Source organism: Podarcis raffonei, chromosome Z (genome assembly GCF_027172205.1).
Source record: "Podarcis raffonei isolate rPodRaf1 chromosome Z, rPodRaf1.pri, whole genome shotgun sequence".
NCBI classification, from domain to species: Eukaryota; Metazoa; Chordata; class Lepidosauria; order Squamata; family Lacertidae; genus Podarcis; species Podarcis raffonei.
The window spans coordinates 22,979,189-22,987,815 of NC_070621.1; positions in this window are offsets into that span (position 1 = coordinate 22,979,189).

The window sequence follows — 8,627 nt, forward strand, 5'->3', positions numbered from 1 at the left end:
CCTGATGTTGGGAAAGATGGAGGGCACAAGGAGAAGGGGGTGACAGAGGACGAGATGGTTGGATAGTGTTTTCGAGGTTACCAGCATGAGTTTGACCAAACTGCGGGAGGCAGTGGAGGACAGAGGTGCCTGGCGTTCTCTGGTCCATGGGGTCACGAAGAGTTGGACACGACTAAACGACTAAACAACAACAACAAAGTGTTTCCACCCTGAAACTTTTGAAGGTGCAAATAAATCATGCATAACTGATACTGATACCAATACTATCATGAGCACAAATTATTGACTGCACAATAAAAAGGATGTCTTTGATAAAATGACAACTGCCTTGAAGTGCTAGAAGCAGTTAAAGGTAAAGAGACCCCGACCATTAGGTCCAGTCGTGACCGACTCTGGTGTTGTGGCGCTTATCTCGCTTTACTGGCCGAGGGAGCCAGCGTACAGCTTCCGGGTCATGTGGCCAGCATGACTAAGCCGCTTCTGGTGAACCAGAGCAGCGCATGGAAATGCCGTTTACCTTCCTGCCGGAGCGGTACCTAATTATCTACTTGCACTTTGATGTGCTTTCGAACTGCTAGGTTGGCAGGAGCTGGGACAGAGCAACGGGAGCTCACCCCGTCGCGGGGATTCGAACCGCCAACCTTCTGATCGGCAAGTCCTAGGCTCTGTAGTTTAACCCACAGCAGTAAATTCTACTGAAACCAGCTGAGGCAATTCAATTGGTTAAAACATCTGGCTGACCTCTGTGGGAAAGGATGCCAGACTAGTTGGACTCTTCCTCTGGCCCAACAGGGCTCTTCTTAACAGGCCTTGTTAAGTACATTTGCTTTGGATCAGAGTGCAAGAGCTGTCCCAGGATGTTGATCCACTTTTGGACAGAAGAGAAATACGTAGTTTCTCCATCTGTTACTGAATACTAAATAAACAGTTTTGCAAAACCCCTTGGGAATAGAAAAACAGATTCATGATGCCAGCTTGGAAAGAAAACACATTACATCCACTGCAAAGGGGTGTTATAACTGTCTTTCTCTTCCTACTCCTTATACAATAAAAACACTTTATGAAGAGTTTTACAATGTACAACCTTCCTATTTAAATTTTTGTGCTGAGGGTGTTTGCATGCCTGCTTGTTCTCTGTAACTATTCTCTTTTGCATATACTGGTATCTCGGGTTAAGAACTTAATTCATTCCGGAGGTCTGTCCTTAACCTGAAACTGTTCTGAACCTGAGGTACCACTTTACCTAATGGGGCCCCCCACTGCCTCCGCCACACAATTTCTGTTCTCATCCTGAAGCAAAGTTCTTAACCAGAGGTACTATTTCTGGGTTAGCGGAGTATGTAACCTGAAGCGTCTGTAACCCGAGGTACCACTGTACTTCATATTTCAACCCTTCTCAGAAAAATTTGGATCTAACATTGTTATGGACAAATTAGGTGCATGTGCATAAATGCACCTCTTCATAAAATACACACACACGAGTGCATTCACACCAACACAGAGAAATAAGGCTTAACAACTCCATTATCAACATAGCCCCGAAAACTGACCAATCAAATGCCTCCTCCTTTGACAGCCATCCAATCAGAACACTGAAGCCCTTAAAATTTTAAATCCCCTTCCAGAGTAGCAGCTCTGCAAACCCACTTCAGAATAGTTTGTCAACACCTCATCCATCAAACAGTGGGGGGCAAAATGGAGACACACACCTAGTGGAAGTCATCAATTAAACCTATGAACCCTATTCTGTGAATGGAAATCAATAGAAAAGAACTGTAGATGTTTGAATAAATTGTTTTATTTGTACAACAAGAATCTCAAAGACATAAATAAAGTGGTCCCAAGCAGTAGTGCTGGTAAAGTGAGGGGAAGTCATAATCCCTGAAGCGCAACAGCACATACTCATACTTGGACCTCTCCCTGAAAACTGTCAATGGGCAAAACCTAACCTAACAAAATAAAGAAAGATGACTTACAAAAAGGGGCTATTTGGACAAGAGACTGAGTGAATCAAACTAACACAATTGTAATATCAAAGTACCGTAAACGTAAATGCTAGCTTGACTGACAGGTGACAAGTCAGAGACTCAAATATCAGTCTACCACAACACTGTTTTTGTGACATGGCATGACATTTGTAATACACCTTTGGGGGAGAGTATGATGGGGGAAATGGAACTTTTAAAAAGAAGTTGCTCTCTTTTGTTCAGGGCTTCTTCTTTCATGCTTAGAGGTTGAAACCTGTTGCAACAATAAAGATCAGGCTTAATACTTGCCTTTTACTTAGTTATGAAAGTATCCTAGCCTCCTTTTCAAATTTCTTTTAAATTCTGTTTATTTATATGAACATTTATGTAAATTTAATGAATTTTAGTTGTTTTTAACTCATCAGCCATTCTTTCTTTAACTACATCATTACCCTAATAGCAATTCTAAATCCAATCTAGCCTTCAAACACCTATATCACGGTATCTGAAGGTCTTCCCACAGGCAGGCAGCCAGTTCATTAGATTGAGGCTCTCCTGCTCACAGGTGGTGATGGTTTTTATCTTTTACTTTTACACACAAAGTTCAGGCTCTTGGACACTCACAAATGCATGGTTGTTGCATGACAAGCCAGCTGCCTTCTCTCTACACCAATGTACTGATTTGGGTAGGAACAAGCAAACAAACTTTGGCATATTCTCCGTAAGGAGTTATTTTGGACCATATTCAGAAAATGCCTCCCAACAATCAGCTCAAGCCCCCTTTTGTCTGCGAAGCATGAACAGCCTCACCTGCACAAAACAACACAGAAATGCTTTTATGGCTCATTTGAGAGCATGCCAAGTAGGAGATGATAAAAGCTCAACTGTATCATTCCCACACAAATTGGACAAACAGGAAGTAAAATGTGACTTTGCTTAACCCCTTTAGTGAACAGAATCTCGAATATGTCCACTTATGGAGCACTACACTTTCAGTTAGGTATAATTATATACACTTCCAATTAGAAAAAAATTAGTCTTTTGGTCTGAGTTGATATAAGGCACATTCCTGTATCGAATTACCCCATCCATATGGTTATTGGCGCTCTCAACACAACCCCCTCAAGGAAATGTTTAAACATCAGATGACAAGACAACAGATTCAGGCCCCTTATTTATCCCTCCCTGAAGAAACTGAATAAGATAATGAATACTGTGTAAGGTAAGATCCACTTCAGACTGGGAACACCAAGGCAGGTAAGCTGTTCAGGTGGTGCTGTAATTATGACTGGTTGATGCCCTTCGGTAAGCCAGCAAAGCATTAAGGACCTGTCATAAAAGCATCTCAGACAATGGCAAAAGGATATTATAAGATTTATCTAGAAAGGGAAGAAACCAAGAATAAAATAGAAACTTCTTACTGACATTAAAGACAGAGGAGGTTTCTCTCTACCAGATTTAAAATTATACACACTTGTTAGACTTGGAAGGGCATGATAATAGATTTGGTTTTTGCTTACTTACTTACTTACTTATTTAATTTCTATACTGCTTTAAGGTAAAGGTAAAGGTACCCCTGCCCGTACGGGCCAGTCTTGACAGACTCTAGGGTTGTGCGCTCATCTCACTCTAGAGGCCGGGAGCCAGCGCTGTCCGCAGACACTTCCGGGTCACGTGGCCAGCGTGACAAGCTGCATCTGACGAGCCAGCACAGCACACGGAACGCCGTTTACCTTCCCGCTAGTAAGCGGTCCCTATTTATCTACTTGCACCCAAGGGTGCTTTCGAACTGCTAGGTTGGCAGGCGCTGGGACCGAGCGACGGGAGCGCACCCCGCTGCGGGGATTCGAACCGCCGGCGTTTCGATCGGCAAGTCCTAGGCGCTGAGGCTTTAACCCACAGCGCCACCCGCGCCCCTTTATATATACTGCTTTATATTTTTAATAAAAAACCTCAAAGCAGTGTACAGCATTAAATCAATAAATCAATAGCCATGTGATGTTCCTCTGGCCTCATGAGGAGCCTCTTCAGTAGGGCTGGTGAGTGTGGGCCCCACCCTCCTAGGCCAGGTGGAAAAGGCCTTGCAGGGAGCAGCCTTCACACTCACAGCCGGGCGATGTTCCTCCAGCCTCATGAGGAGCCTCTTTTTGGCATGTGTATTTATGGTATTAGAAAGCAAAAGTCCACAAAGGATTTCATAATCATATAATAAGAAATGTGATTTTTAAGGTATAACAAACAAAACAAAACAAAACCATGGTGGATATCCCCAGTAGAAGCAATATCTTTAAAAAAAGGTAACTATGAGGACTAAATGGCCAACATACAGAGAGCTGTTAACAGAAGTGGACAACTAATTAAAGTTAAAAGAATTTGAGGAAATTAGAGAGAAGGTAACAGATTGGTTACAGTATCTTCAAATAAATGAAAAATTTAAAAATGATAAAAAGAAAGGTTTTAGCTACACAATATCAAGATTTCAAAGAGAAATTGTAGAAGATAATACTGTACAAAATTACTGTCGAAAATGTATAATTTGTTGTTGGAATGGGAAATCAAAGAGGAAGAGGTTAAGTGTGTAATGATAAAATGGGCAAAGGATTTGGGACACAATATACGAATGAGTGATTGGAAAAGGCTTTGAAGAATGGACTTGAAATTTACTGCATGTTTCTCACTTAAAGAGAACTATATGAAAATGATGTACTGATGGTACTTACCGGTAACTCCGGTTAAACTTGCTAAAATGTATAGAACAAGTTCTAATAAGTGTTGGAAATGCAGAGAAAAGGAGGGTACATTCTATCATAGGTGGTGGGAATGTCAGGTTATTAAAAGCTTCTGGGAAATGATCTGTGATGAACTGAAGAAAATGTTTAGAACAACTTTTGTTAAAAAACCAGAAGCTTTTTAATTAGAATTGATAGGAACTGAAGTACCTAAGGAACAGAAGAAAATATTTATGTATGCTACAACAGCTACCCAAATACTGTTAGCCCAAAGATGGATGGAAGAAAAGAAACCGACGAAAGAAGAATGGCAGATCAAGCTAATGGACTATGTAGAAATGGCAAAATCAATGGTAAAGCTCAGAGACTACGATAACGAGAAATTTTAAAAAGAATGGGAATTGTTTATTGTTTATGTACAAGAATACAGTAAACAAGTTGATACATGGGCAGGCTTTTAAATAACATGTGCAACTAGTAGAAAATTAGGGAAAATTAAGGGAAATAATAATGGGATAATAATGGATATGCAGAAGAAATTGGTTAATATAAGGAACCAGAAGAGGATATGGAATGAAGTCCAGAGATTTAAAGAATCTTAAAAGAGAAAATTTGTGATAAGGTATTTGTTTTTATTTGTAAAAATGTAACTGTGAAAAACTAATAAAAAATTATTTACAAAAAAAAGGACCTGCCATAAAAAAACTAGTTTCACCTCCAGGTGAAAGAGCTGTCTGGTGGAAGAGGTCTGGTTGAGGATCTTAACTGAGAAGATATGGCAGAAGGGGCCAGCTCCATGGTTCTCATTTCACTAGATTCATTGTTGGCATTCATCTGTCTCCGGATTTCCTTTGGGGAACGAGGCACAGCAAAGAATGTGGTGATGGAGGGTCTCACAGCATCAGCATCCAAAAAGGGTCTTATTCCTCTCATAACCACAGCCTTGGATTCAAGCAGAGCTCCAGCAGGGTTCTCTCTCTCTCCCTCTCTCTCTCTCTCTCTCTCTCTCTCTCTCTCTTTCCTTCTTTCTCTCTCTCTTCTTGCTAGTTTCCTTCCAGTTCACATCACAGTCCTTCCAACTCCATTCTAAAACTCTGGCTTTTGTCTCTTCCACTGCCTGCGAGTTCAGCGAGGGGCACCTCCCATTTGCCTGCCTCCAACAGAGCCCCTTCCTCTGCTCTTAAACTTCAGCAGGAAGCTAGCCTGGCTTGATTAGCTTCTATCACTTTTTGGATCCAGAGCTTAGAGGAGTCTGACAACCGGCTTAACTAACACACACACACACACACACACACACACACACACACACACACACGGTCTGGAACCCAGTTTAACACCACAAACTCATAACAATACCTTTTCAATAGCGAAAGAAGCCTAACTTGAAACTAGAAAAAGGGCAAATCCATCCTGTAGTTTCATGTAGGAGGGTAATTCCAATCCATCCTCTTGGGGAACCTCTAAACTCTTCATCAACTCATGAGGAAAAATGAATTACTTTCAAACTGAAGCTCTTTAGAAGAACCAACTTGCCCTTATACATGCCTCTATTTTTTTGTAAACTGCTTTGAGGTTTTTTTCTTATGATGAAGCGTATATAAATTTTATTGGGACGCGGGTGGCGCTGTGCGTTAAACCACAGAGCCTAGGACTTGCTGATCAGAAGGTCGGCGGTTCGAATCCCCGCGACGGGGTGAGCTCCCGTTGCTCAGTCCCTGCTCCTGCCAACCTAGCAGTTCGAAAGCATGTCAAAGTGCAAGTAGATAAATAGGTACTGCTCCAGCGGGAAGGTAAATGGCGTTTCCGTGTGCTACTCTGGTTCGCCAGAAGCGGCTTAGTCATGCTGGCCACAGGACCCTGAAGCTGTACGCCGGCTCCCTCGGCCGATAAAGCGAGATGAGTGCCGCAACCCCAGTCGGCCATGACTGGACCTAATGGTCAGGGGTCCCTTTACCTTTACCTTTATATAAATTTTATTAAATAAAATAAGTTATCCCTAGGAGGAGGGAAAGTAGGAGGGAGAAGACAATGTTTTGAATCAGGCATGCCAAATATTGCGGAAGTCTGTCGCTGCAGCGGAAGGGCCCAACGGGAGTCAGTCAAAAATGCAGCACCTTTTTGAGGGTGCTCCAAGCCTTGGGGAGGGACAAACAGCTCTCTAAAGAGAAACATGTTCATTCTGAAATTCTAGCACCTCCATGGTGGGGTGGAAGAAAAAAGGCGTGGGGGGGGGAACTCTACAGCTAGAGCACTGCTCCCATGTCTGTGCCCAGCTTGACCACATCACTGTCTGTTCTGAGGAGAAGTGTCTAATCTCTTCAAAGAAACAATCCTGAATTACTCATCAAGATTCCTCACCCCTTAAGTTCCTTTTAAGTCTCTGATGGAGAAGGGAACGAACACAGATAACTTGAAGGTTTGAGGGAATCACTTTGCAACCCCTCCGCATAGAGGGAACGCAAAATCAGAAAACCGCAGTGTGACATACCAAACGCAGAGATTACACTACTCACATTCACAAAAACTAGCCCAACTAATTATTGTGAAAAATTACACTCTTGCCCTGATTACATTACACAAGTGCGTAGCCTCACCCCTTGACCTAAACCCCCAGCAAGTCTGGGCTAGAACACAAGTAGGGAGAGGATACTTTGTCACCTGTAGTGAGTTCTGACTTTATGCATCTCCCCAAATCTTGATAGGTACCTTTGCTCCAGCTAACTGAGTAAATGGACGAAATAGCAGTCATTGAGGCAGTAACAAAAGAAAGCCTTAAACTTAGGGCTTGAACACACGGTTGCTTGTCTCGTCACTTTCCCCCAGGGGAAAACCTGCTCTTTAGGCTTATCTGCACTTATTTTTCTTCCACTCTTTCCATGCGCAGATCCGCACAGCCTTAGACTTCTTACTGACACACATTGGACAAAAACTCCTGGAGAAGGAATCCCAGGGAAGTTGGGAGGCAGTAGATGATGAAATGGAGAAATCCTTTGCAAACATGTCTAAAGGAATGAAATAGCTAAATGGCAGAGATATGATGTTGGAGGAGTGGAAGGAAGTCATGGACAGAGAGATCAAGAGATAATTTGTAGTCAGTTCAGAGGAAAAAGCTGCCCAGCTCTTGGAAAAAGAATGGAAGAAGCAGAAATGGAAGAATTTTTTTTTAAAAAAAAATATTTTAAAAGTTTGGGAAATCACAGCAAATAGAACAGGAAATGGGATCAGAAGATATGGAACTGGGTGTGAATTGATGAATATCAATAAGTGAATAACTATGGAATGTTATTTTAACATATGAACACAGTGGAGAGACTTGTGTGAACAAAGACAAATAAATAACTCCTTTTAGACTTTTGTATGGAATGGAAAATGAATGAATTTGAGACATTTGGATCTTAAGATTGGGAAAATATTGCTTAGCAGAAGAACAGCTGGATGTCATGCTAACAGTGGATATTTTGAATAATCGTTTTGTATGTAACTGACAGATGGAAAACGGGAACCTGTTTTTCATTTCTCTTTCCCCTTTTTTATTTTCTCCTTTCATTATTTTTATCTCCTCTCTTTTTCCCTTGCTTTGTTTTCATTTCGTTTTGTGTCCTCTCTACTCCGGGCCACTGAGGGAACTGTACACTCATTAAAGTGATGGATGGCTGGTGAAGGAACCTGTGTGAGAATAAAAGGAGGGAAGATCTCCCAGATTGGGAGGCTGGGAGAAGATAAGAAAGCTCCCAAGTGAGAGTTGGGAGGGAGGGTCCCACCCCTGCTGTGCAAGAGGGCTTTGTACTTTCTTTGATCTTTCTTTGTTTCATTGTCGTTATTTTATTGCATTGTATGATGAAATAAATTCAATTAAAAAATTAGAAAGCATGGGGCAAGCAGAAAACTGCTCAGACCTGTACTTTCTATGCAAGGGACAAGCAGAAGTGTG